General features: G+C 38.7%; 1 protein-coding gene across 5 annotated transcripts in view; it reads left to right on the top strand.

The window, feature by feature from the left end:
* The window catches only part of ppp2r5ca (protein phosphatase 2, regulatory subunit B', gamma a), a 147242-nt gene that overhangs the window by 38191 nt on the left and 96894 nt on the right, over positions 1 to 12157 (top strand). The window lies entirely within an intron of this gene.

The raw sequence follows: 12157 nt of genomic DNA, 5'->3' as shown, positions 1-12157 counted from the left end.
GTCAGCAGAATGACACTGAATTTGTTCTATTCTTATTTGAGGTTTTTATATGTTGAGTTTGCATGTGATAAGACACCAGAATTTTCTCTTTAGAGACCTTGGAATAAGCATAAAGGGCTGTGTGGCTTTTTTTCCTTTTTTGTTCAAGTAGCGAATAAGCATTTCTATCATAACTCAAAGCAGGTTTTACAGCCTTTTCCCTTCATGTACCCTTCCCCCAACATCAATGGTGATGTCAGAGGAAGTGAAGTCACTACCCTACAATTGTATGGTGTGGGGGCAGGGTATGAAACCTACAGTAAAACAGCTAGTGTTACAGACCAAGTTTATCTGTGAGCTGTATATGGTGGCAGCTTCTTGTTTAGTTTTTTTGAATATGCTCTCTGTAAGCACAAGTGTTTTGCAGAGAAAGTCAGTTGTTGAACATGACTTGTCTGTTGGTTGTGTTTGATGTCAGATGAATATTAGAATAATACCTTTGCATTATTCTTCACACCTTTGTCTGTGAGAGTCATGATGTTTGCATGGCAGTCCTGTTAATAAAGCCAAGAATATACCTGACTGAGAAAGATTTGTTGTTTGTAACTGGAATATTACATCTTAGGCAAAATTTAAGGCATGAGCTAAACATTTGAGCCCTCCTATTTCTACTTATCTTGAGGGATGCTCATGTGTGTTGTAATAGTCATTGGGGTTCTTAATGGAATATATCAGTGCTGATATAAACAAGTCTTAAGTACATTAAATCTTTTGTTTACTAATATTTGTGAAAACTTAAATATTAAGGAAGTCAAAATTGTAAAATGTACTGTCCTTTCAAGTATGCTCATTGTTGTAGATTTTTATGGTTTTGCATAAAACTTCATTATAGTTTTGTATTTACTCTTTTGCACAAATGTATACTCCACCTATTTCAACAGCATCAGGAACAAACTTAGAACCAACTCTATTTCTGTATATGCAGCTTAATTTTATAATAAGCATAAAAAGGCAAGAACTTATTAAGTGTTTTCTTTGTAGAATATTGCTGAAGGTTGTTTTTGTACTGACATCTAATTCAATATAGAATATAAACAAGATCACTAAGAAGAAGTAGTTTTCAGATTTTTCTGCAAGCTTAGAATAAGGATTAAATAAACAAGGGAATTTATTAAAAAAAAAAAAGTGCAGTCAAAAGATAAGTAAGTAAAAATACTTAACGAGTACATCGGATGGAAGCATTGAATTGCCTTATAGCAGTGGGCAGAAAAGACCTCCAGAGGTGCTGCTTAGCACACTGTGGTGGAATTAGTCTGTGTCTAAAAGTGCTCCAGGAGAAGAACCTCTTGGAGGGGATTTTTTTCATGATGGCATCCAATTTTGCCATTATCCTTTTTTTTGTTTTTTTTTTTCCTTCACAACAGCATCCAGTTTGTCCAGGGTTCGTCCTGTGATGGAGCAAGCTTTCCTGATGTTTGTTCAGGCATTGTGGTTCTTTTGAGCTCCGACTGCAGCATAGAACCCCAAACTGGCTACTGTGGTCTAATGGAACCTTTCCTGCAGCTTGCTGCACACATCAAAAGACCAGTGTTTCCTTGGCAAATACAGTCTGGCCCTTCATGAAGAAGTGCCACTGTGTTGTCGGGCCAGTCCAGTTTGTTTATGAAGTACTTGTAGGTCTGCACCACTTTCACATCCTCCCCGTGAATGGGGACTAATCATAGAGGCTTCTTGGCATATCAGAAGTTCACCACCAGCTCTTTTGTCTTGATGATGTTGAGTCGCAGGTGGTTGTCTCTGCAACACAAGACAAAGTCCTCCACAATCTCCCCTGTTTTTAATGCAGCCTGTGATGGACAAGTTCTCTACATGTTTCTGTAGATGGCAACTGCTGGTATTGTACTGGAAGTCTCTTGTGTTGAGGGTAAACGGGATGGGAGACAGGACAGTTCCCATTTCTGATGCACAGTCCTTTAGCCTCGTACATTGCTGTCTGTTGGTCAGGTAGCCCATGATCCAAGAGATTGTGAGACCGTCAATAATGAAAAATTTGATCATTTAGGCAGAATAGTATTAAAAGCCAATGGAAACATCAAAGAATGTTATACTGGCTGTGGTACTGGCTTGGTCCAAGTGGGATTAGGCTCTCTGGAGCATGCAGATGAGAGCATCCTCCATATCTATATGTGTTTGAGAGGCAAACTGCAGAGGATCTTGAAATAATATACTGAATTTTCTTATCCCACTGCCAGAAGACAAAAATGGATAAGTAGCAAATATATATAATCTATAATTATTGATAAATGCTAGAGGATCCAAGCTTTTAATAACTCTTGGGCACAGATATCAGTAGTGTGTCTGTCTGCAGAGAGAGTGTTGACCTTATTGAGAAGTTTACTTAACTCGGCAGTGACATTCATATCTCCGGTGACTTTTCCTGTGAAGTCAGTAGATGGATTGGGAGAGCATAGGGCATTATGAGGTCACTGGAAAGGAGAGTGTGGTGCTCCCGATATCTATGCAAAAGGACAAAGGTCCAAGTCTTTACAGTCCTTGTTTTTCCGTGTCTTGCTATATGGTTGAAAGACATGGACACTATCCAGTGACCTGAGATGAAGACTGGACTCCTTCAGTACTGTGTCTCTTAGGAGAATCCTTGGGTACTGCTCATTTGACTTTGTGTCGAATGAGTGGTTGCTCATGTAGTCCTGAATAAGGAAGATTACCTATATTGTGAGAAAGTGTCAGTTACAGCACTTCCGCCATGTGGTACGATTCCCCGAGGGTGATCCGGCTCTCAGGATCCTCATTGTTGAGGACCTGAGTGGCTGGACCAGGCCAAGGGGACGCTCGCGTAACACCTTGCTGCTACAGGTAGAAGGTAATTTCTGAAGGGTGTGCCTGGACCGCGTGTTTGCCTCGGGATTGCCAACCAGGATCCCGAGCTGTTTCGTCATGTAGGGGGTACGGCAATGTGCTATACTAGTGCATGCTACATGACCTAACCTAGCTAGTGGAAAAGTAAAAAGAAAACAGAAAATTGACTTGAAAAAAAATGCATCTTTTGTAATAAGTGTGATAGAAAAGATATTCTTTGATTAAAACCCAACTCATTAACTGTGCCTAAACTTAATTTATTTTTAGCTCAGGCTCCTATCGTGACATGTAAACATGTGATACATATTTGCCTTGGGTAAAGGTGCCTAAAAAATAACATTGTGAAATTTATATTGTGCACAGCCTGATTTTAAGTAACACTGAAAAGTCTCATAAAACTGTACTATTATAGAATTAAGTTCAAGGAGGCATATACTTTATGGGAGTCTAAATCAGAGAACAATATAGTCTTAATATCAAACTAGACAACTTTCCAAGCAATTTTCAGTTGTTTACTTAACCTTTGCATGTCGGAGGCAGTCGTCAGCGTGCACCTGTGAAATTAGTCTCCTAATGTGACATACCCAACTCACTCCAACTAGTCTGCAGCTCACTATGAACAAATCAAACAGGTTTGATTTTGTCTTTAGTCCCAGGGGCGGGCTCTGTGTGCAGGTGAGCTGACAAGAAGCAAATGCTTGCCTGGAAATTGCATTGAAAGCAGCATTGAGGAACAAGGAACATGATTATTTTGAACCTCATAAACAGAAGATAGGCTTGTCTTGTTTTACGTACTTAAGCAGAGCGGGAAAAAGGAAACAAAAATGGGCTGAGAGCATGGCTGAACTAACCATACCTGTTCAGCTCTGTCAGGCAACACGGGGCTTTGAACATCACACACCGAAAAGAGTCTTATCTGTCTGATGTCTTGTGTTTTACATACCATGACAACAGAAAACAGCAGGGCAGAGGGAAATAAAGGGCCAAAATTGCTGCTGAACCAGCCACAGCTGTTACACTGTTGTACAGCGCGAGCTGTGTAAGGCAGGAAGCTATTGGCTGTCAGAAACAGTGGTGAGTGCAACTGTGCTGGACATTTGGCAGCAATTGCTAAATGTCATATCGGCAGCGATTTTTTTCAGTCATTTAAACTGACATGATCTGGCAATACAGCAGGTGAATGCAGTCTGCTAATCTGACATACCCGATGACTAGAAGTCGCGTAATGTAATGTTTAATCAGCAAATGAAAATATTTAGTAAATTTTAATGTTTTCCTCATTGATAATACATATGACTGCTGACGACAGCAACACAATGAATTCTGAGGTGTATAGAAACGTCTTATCAGCTCGAGTTCCAGTAAATGCCTCCAAACTCATTGGATGGCTCTTTATCCTGCAAAAAGATAATGGTCCTAAACATATTGGTAAGGAAACACAGGAGTTTTTCAAACCAAAAAAATGGAAAATTCTTGAACTGCCAAGCCAGTCACCCAATTTAAATCCAACTGAGCATGCCTTCCATATGCTGAAGAGAAAACATAAGAGGACAAGCCCCTGAAACAAGGAGGAGCAGAAAATGGCTGCATTAGAGGCTTGGCAGAGCATCAACAGAGAAGATAATCAGCGCAAGGTTATGTCTATGAATCACAGAGTTCAAAGTGTCATTGCATGCAAGGGATACGCAGCAAAGTACTAAGTATGACTGCTTTAATATGCATGCTATTGCTATATCCCAAACATGGCGCTGTGAAAGGAGGGACTATGTAGAACACGTTTTGTCATTCCTACATGGTCTAACCGAAATGTATGCAGATACCCTTAAACCGAAGTCTATGTGCACATTAATCATATCTGAATTGTTTGATTTGTAATTTAAAATTATGGAGCAGAGGGATAAATCAAGGAAAAAAATGAGTCTTTGTCCCAAAAATAATGGAGAGCACTGTATGTTTAGAATATCTGATAGTTTACTCTGCTGCAGAAAGAAGATCATAACCACCAGTATTTAATATTTGTATTAAATGTAATTATCAGTAGAAACTGTTAGGGAAATCCAGGTGGCCTTAGACCAGTGCTTCTCAATTATTTTCTGTCATGCCCCCCCTAGGAAGAAGAAAACATCTCGCACCCCCCGCGCGACTATAAATAGTATCATTTGTCTATAAAATTGTTATAAGTACACCTCTGCATAACACTATATCCTTATTAACGTATAAGATAATAAAAAAAGAAAGAAATATGGACCAATTTACAATAAAGAATAGCGTTATTAAATGTAACGGAAAAGATTTAAAGTGCATTCTAAATTCAAAAAAAATGTAAAAGAAAAATAAAGCATGTTCCCCGAGGTCAAACGCGCCCCCCTTGACGGAGCCGGGGGGCGCGCCCCACTATTTGAGAAGCACTGCCTTAGACAATTATCAATATTAAACTATGTCCATAGCAAAGTGAACAGAAAACCCTTTCATACAAAAATGTTGAACGTGCCCGTGTAAGTCAGTTCCCATGTAATGTGTTTATAAGCACGAGTTCAGCCGAAATTTTCTTTTTTCCATCCTGTTATGGTATATGAAACAGACATCAGACACACAATACTCTCCTCTATCTTCAAGGTCTAAAACACCAGTATTCCTAATTCCTCAAAGCTACATTTATATACGATGAAGTTCCAGGTAAGCGATCTTTGGTTGTCGGCTCTCATGCACACCCAGCTGTCCAAGTGACTTAACCCAAAGTCAAACTTGTTGGTCTGAGTTGCTGAGTGTGTCAGACTAGATGAGTACTGGTCTTTGGAGTACGCCCTGACTGGCTTTGACTTGCTAGGATTATATAAATGAAGTGTACAAATGAAAAAATCTAATGTGACACGTCTTTTAGGAGAGTGCAATATGAATCCTGCTACCAGTCTGTTTTCTTGAAGACTATTTTTGTGAGTGCATTTACACATGCACACACATAACCAGTTTAAGGTGAATGACATAATCGGTGTAGTCATGGAAGCATCACATTTTAATAACCAATCATAATACTTTTAGAGGCCTCTTTAGTAGTAAATTCCAATAAATGTTTAATGGTGTCAATTGGTGGCTACTGCTAGGAATATAATGTATTTCAGTAGGTTCAATTGAGACAGTGCAACAGAAATGTGGAGTAATGTAAAAAAAGGAGTCATTTAAAATTACATCAAATTTGTTTGGTTAATAGAAGTGCTAGTATTTTATCATTGAATTCTAAATTGTGGGTTCAGTAGCTTATTGTAATTTATTGAGTTTGTGCACCATGTATTTACAAAAATACACAGAATGACCTGTCCCCCAACCCAGATCATCTTTAATCCAGCAGTCCAATTTGAGCAAAAAAATGTATCCTGGGGGTCTGTCAGAAAATCTAAAATCCAATTACTGAGGGTGGCAGATCCTAAAACTAGGAACGTTTAATCGGCTTGGATGGTAAAATAGTGTTAAACGCTGAGCTATAGTCTATAAACTGTACTCTGATATAACTCTTTATCTTTACGCTTGGCTAAAATTTATGATCATCTGTTACAAAACATTCACATTTTGTGGACAAGCACATCTCATTTGTTGCTTTGAAGTATAAGACCGACCACTGTAATGATACATTATCCACTGAATTTCCAGTGGTGCAGTTAGGGGGGTGCTAAAACAGCATACTTCATTGCTTATAAAATTAGAAAACGCTAAATTTGTGGTGTTTCTTGTGTTTTGTAACCTATTGTGTACACTAGTACAGCAGCCGTAAGAGGAGTTCAGAAAAATTGATGCCTGACCTGTTAAAAGAAACGCAAGCAAAACCAAGCAGGGTAATTCCCATGAACACTAATGCATTTAACATTGATGAAAATATGCCATGCTACTCAAATATAACATTTCGTCTTGCCTATACAACCCCTCTTCTATAGCCCAATAGATTGAGGACCATCTAGTAGTTACATGAGTTGAAGCCTGGAGAGTAGGGGGAATAGAATATCTTATTGAATTTATGAATCCATTGCCTTTTGCAATCAGTGCAGTGCTAGTATGATCATTGTCATTAAGTTAAAGAGCGATGATACACAATTTTCTTTAGACATTTTTCATGATTGTATCATGCAAACAGTAAAGCAAATCAGCATAAAGTCTACTGGCCTTTAGGGCCTTTGGAGGCTTGTAACTAATGTGGACTACACCCTTAAAATCATAAATTGTGCACGTGATCTTGCTGGTACTGCCTTGGACTTAGAATTTCTTTAGTGTTGGAGACTCGCCATGCTTCCATCATATTAATTGGTTTTTGCATTCTTAGTGATGTATCCAAATTTCATCCCTTATTAGAAAAAAACTTCTTACATTTTTGTTTGCATGAATTGTTTAGATTGAAACTCTCCCTGGAACACTCGATGCAGTGAGGCTTCTTTTCAGGCCTCATCATTCTGGGCACCCAAAGTGTGCAGACCTTGGTCATGTCCATTTGGTCATGAAGAGTATAGTCAACTGACCCTTAATTTCTGTGATGTCTACGAATTACTGATTTATTTTTATTTATTTTTTTTATGCAAGATAACTTGAAAATAACACAGCAAAGACTCATTTTCCAGGTATTCTAATAACATAGGTTGAGCTTCAGTTGAGAGGATTAAACTATTAAAGTAGGGAAAAACCCTAAAAAATGGAAGACATTTGGAAAGTAAAGCACCAGTTCATGGCATTTGAAATTACTTAAATTTGGCGTATTAGTCCATTAAATGGTAGTTTTTAGTAAGCAGTGTTAAATATGTTTCCTGCTTGTATTGTGGCAGGCATGGATCTCATAATATCAAAAGTCAAAAACCTGAGAAGGTGACAAGCCTGATTTGAAAACTGTGTTACAAAAAACAATTTTAAGATATACTGCTCAAAAAAATTAAAAGGAACACTTTGAAAACCCATCAGGTCTCAGTGGGAAAATCATGCTGGATATCTATACTGATATGGACTGGGTATTGTGTTAGGAATGAAAGGATGTCACATCGTTTGATGGGAATGAAAATTATCCACCTACAGAGGCCTGAATTCAAAGACACCCTGAAAATCAAAGTGAAAACATGATGAGGCAGTCTAGTCCATTTTGCCGAAATTTAATTGCAGCAACTCAGAATTGTACTCGGTGGTTTGTATGGCCCCCACGTGCTTGTATGCATGCCTGGCAACGTCGGGGCATGCTCTTAATAAGATGACGGATGGTTTCCTGGGGCATCTCCTCCCAGATCTGGACCAGGACATCACTGAACTCCAGCTTTTGAGGCAAAGGGTGAACTTGTTATACCATTACGTCTATTGATATCTTTATTGAATAAATGATTGAAAAGGCAAATTTTCACTTTTTTCCTTATCCCAGATACTACATAGTGTGGATATTCACTTGATTTACACATTTTTTATTTGATACATCCCCCTTTAGTACCAAGAGCAGACTTAAAAAAAAAAAAAAAGAAAACCGGGAGTGAATGTGCACAGGACGGGGCTGTGTACCATGTTCTGAGTGAGAGAGTTGGAGATGGGATTGAGCCAGCAAAGCAAGAGAGAAAAACTGAAATATAATTTGTTAAATACGTTTTTCATTAATAAATTGAATATACCTGGCTTGATCAGAGAAAAAGTTTTATGTAGAGTATTTTTTCTACACAACAGTGAGTTCAGCCGATTCTGATATTTGGCTGATTGTCTCTGCAGTTCTAGTTTTAGAGTTTATCAATCTATTTTGATTTTTTTTGGTTAGGAATGCTTGCCAACAAGGATTACAGTAGCTTTGAGAAATATGTGTTTTTTTTAATATTTAATTCATGTGGACGTTTTTGTGTATCTAATTTTCAATTAATGTTTGTAGGCTAGAATGATGTGTGTGGTTCATTAAAGTGTTTTTTTAATCTGAGATGCAGTGCAATAATATTATATTGCATGTTGTTTTCAGACAATAACAATGGAAAAACTGTTACTGGTCTCATTTTGTTGTGCAGTTGAGCTTTAGTTATTTTGTACCTTAATGTAATATCTCAAATAAGAATATAAATACTGGTTTGATTTTTTTTTAAATTTCATTTGGCTATCATTGGCACTTATACAGCTTTATGTTCTGGATATTTGGGGAAAATAGTTACTATCATCCCACTGTAAAACATTTACCTACTAGGTAATCCATTCCCGGACAGGTTTATCCATTCCCGGGAATCTCAGGCTCCCGGGGGATGACGCAGTGCACGGGCATCTCGCATGTGAGTACATGTATCTAGTTCAGAGTTGCACACGCTTTTTCTGCTTGCAGGCTACTTTTAAAATGACCAGGTCAAAATGATCTACCTACTTTTATATAATTAATAAATATATATATATATATATATATATATATATATATATATATATATATATATATATATACACACACACATACACACACACAACATTCGAAGTCTGAATCACAATCTTATTGTATGGGTGGTTACCTGCCAGATAATGCGTGTGGTTGGTCTGCGAGTCGGCAAACATCCGCCACGGGTACCCTCTCAGTTGTGATCCCTTCTTTAGTCAATATAAATTGGAAGGTTAACTAGTTTACAGACAGTTTTGCACTAGCTCATGTGTTTGTTTGATCGTGTGTGTGCGGGATGACCAGTGTGTTAGAAGAAAAGAGATCTCAGACTGGCCTGTATGACAATCAAGTGACAAATGCCATAGGGAGGATATATGATAGACTAACATTTAAAAAATATTTTTTTTAATGCAACGCAATCTACCTTTGCGATCTACCAGTCGATTGCAATCGACGCATTGGGCACCCCTGATCTAGTTAGTTGTGGTAATAAGAACGAAGAAAGCACAACGTATCCAGCGTGTGGTCGTCCAGGCGAGAACACATTTTCGAGCAGAGTACGCCAGCTGCTGAGAAAGCACATTTTGCCTCCACTGAAGTAGGTGGCACAGTCATCAGATACTGATACACTTGTTCTAAACAATGCCCGCGCTTGCCGTTGCTCTGAAACACCGCCATTTCAGCTTTTACAGATGCATCCAGTTACTTGATGGCAAGTTTCTTGGCACAGATAATGGGGATGCAACAGACCGACACATTGCAATTTCAAGTTACTGTTCAAAGCTGTTGTCTGACTTATGTCAATGAAGTCCGCCCCGTCCCTGCATTCATGAACTGCAGAGTGCAGACTCCTCCCAGTCCACTCTGCTCATTCTTAGTCGGAGCCGGGAGACTAACTGCTGCTGGTCTGTTGTTGACTGAATTAATCGACAACACACTACACCATGGGCCAAAAAACTGTGCCACTTAATTATCAACTATAACTTTATTTCTTGATCGATTTTTACACTTTTACACGCTATATATGCGAGCTTGGCCGTTCCCATTTTCCCGGGAATTACAGCAGTTTCATTCCCGGGAAGGCAGGAATGAAAAATGTCCGGGAAGCCGGTAATCGGAAGCCCGGGAATGGATTCCCTAGTACCTACATTGCTCCTGATTCTGGAGAGCTCAGAAATAAATTTGTAGAAGTGTTCAAAGTATGCCTGAACAACCAGACAAATAAAGAGTTTTGAGTAAATCTAAATGATAATGATGATCATCATTAGCCAAGCACTGAATTACGATCTGAATTTTACACTATGACCTAAATGTGCCGTTCACTACTTCCACAAAACATATTATGTAAAGTGTTTTTTTTTCTTTTTGTTCATCCCATCAGTATTAAGTACATTTTCTATGTACTGTTTTGCAGTACAGACTTTTTTGCTTACTATGTGAGCTTGGAGTGGGCACTGAAGGACCAGTTACTTGTAATGCTACTGGCTATAGAGCAGGGGTGTCCAAACTTTAGGGCCGCATACAGAAAAATATACAAAGGGGCTGGGCCACCCACCAGAGGTGAGGTATATTGCCTCAACTCCAGTGTATTAAGTTAGTAAAATCAATCGAATGTAGGTAAATTTTGCTTTATAATTGAATATGCTTAAAGCAAAAATTGCATCACAGCTCTTTGTTAATGAGTTTTCATTTATCATATTACAAAAAGTACTGTTGGCTTATTGTCATAACAGCGTCTTTAGATTGCTTCTTAGTCAGGATGGTGATTCCCCTTCACAGCCCTGCATAAAGGGGGAAATGGATGGGTATATTTCAGCCTTGTTATGCAAATAAGTTATTGAAGTTGTAAACATATTTCTTGTTAGAAAATGTTATCAACTTTATATTGGCTGAATTTATTAAGTAATTTGGCTTATTAACACTTGAATACTGTGTAATAAATTTTTAGCTCACCTATAACAGCGATGCACTCAGTGAGAACAGTGGTGCTACGATTTGGACTAAAGGATGGCTTGCAAGTCAGGAGTAAGCTGGGTGGTTGAAATGCAGACATCACAGAGATGGCTGTCAGTTATTTTGGTATATGTTTGTTGAGCCAAACAGACTCCTCAATCTTTTTATGTGGCGTCTCATCAGATGAAACTTGGCCTTTTCCAATCTCCGGTATAAGTTGGGTAGGGAGAGAAGCTGATGTTGATTCTTCAGAGAATCATCGCACTGCTTTCAGAGAATCATCACACTGCATTTCAATAAGTTCTAACTGCAGACTCTCTTACACTTCTGCATCCATCAGAAGGGCGTCGAGAACAGCTTGATTTCTTTCTCAATGACAAAAATTTTGGAATCCCTGACTGAATTCTGTCATGAGAGATGTGTTTACATACACAGATTTCTCTTTTTAGCAGACATCTTGGCCTCTGGAAAAGCGCATATGATTTCAGACAGTGGGGGGGAAGTACACAACATTAAAGTTGCGTAGTTGTGACTTTAAGAGACAGAGCTTTACACAGGACACTTTCACATGCGTGTAAAGTTAAGCCTTGTAGGCTCTTGTTCATTGTGTTTAGATGTTCAGTAAAAACAACTAAAGTTATGTTTGCCAACCATAGAGAATCACTCAGCTCATGAAGAGGTTGGTCCTTCTCTTTCAAAATCTGGTTGATTCCTCATCACAGGGAATAAAACTGCTGCAGCACGGAGCCACGGCTTAGCCAGCGGACATCAGAATGGTAGAGGAGGTCCCCATATTCAGCATTGATATCAGATAGGAAAGCTTTAAATTCTCTGTGGTAGAGTCCTGGTGATCGAGTTATGTTGACCGTTTTCACAACAGTGTTTCCCACATTGCCAAGCTGGATTGTCTTTGCACATAGGGCTTCTTGGTGGATGACACTGTGCATTTTAACAGCCTCGCCTCCACTCTCTTGCAGCTTGGTGCACAACATAGGTGCC

The sequence above is a fragment of the Polypterus senegalus genome, chromosome 18 (assembly GCF_016835505.1).
Source record: "Polypterus senegalus isolate Bchr_013 chromosome 18, ASM1683550v1, whole genome shotgun sequence".
Classification (NCBI taxonomy): Eukaryota; Metazoa; Chordata; class Cladistia; order Polypteriformes; family Polypteridae; genus Polypterus; species Polypterus senegalus.
The sequence above is the reverse complement of the archived record's forward strand: the minus strand, read 5'-3'. Positions and strand labels throughout refer to the sequence as shown.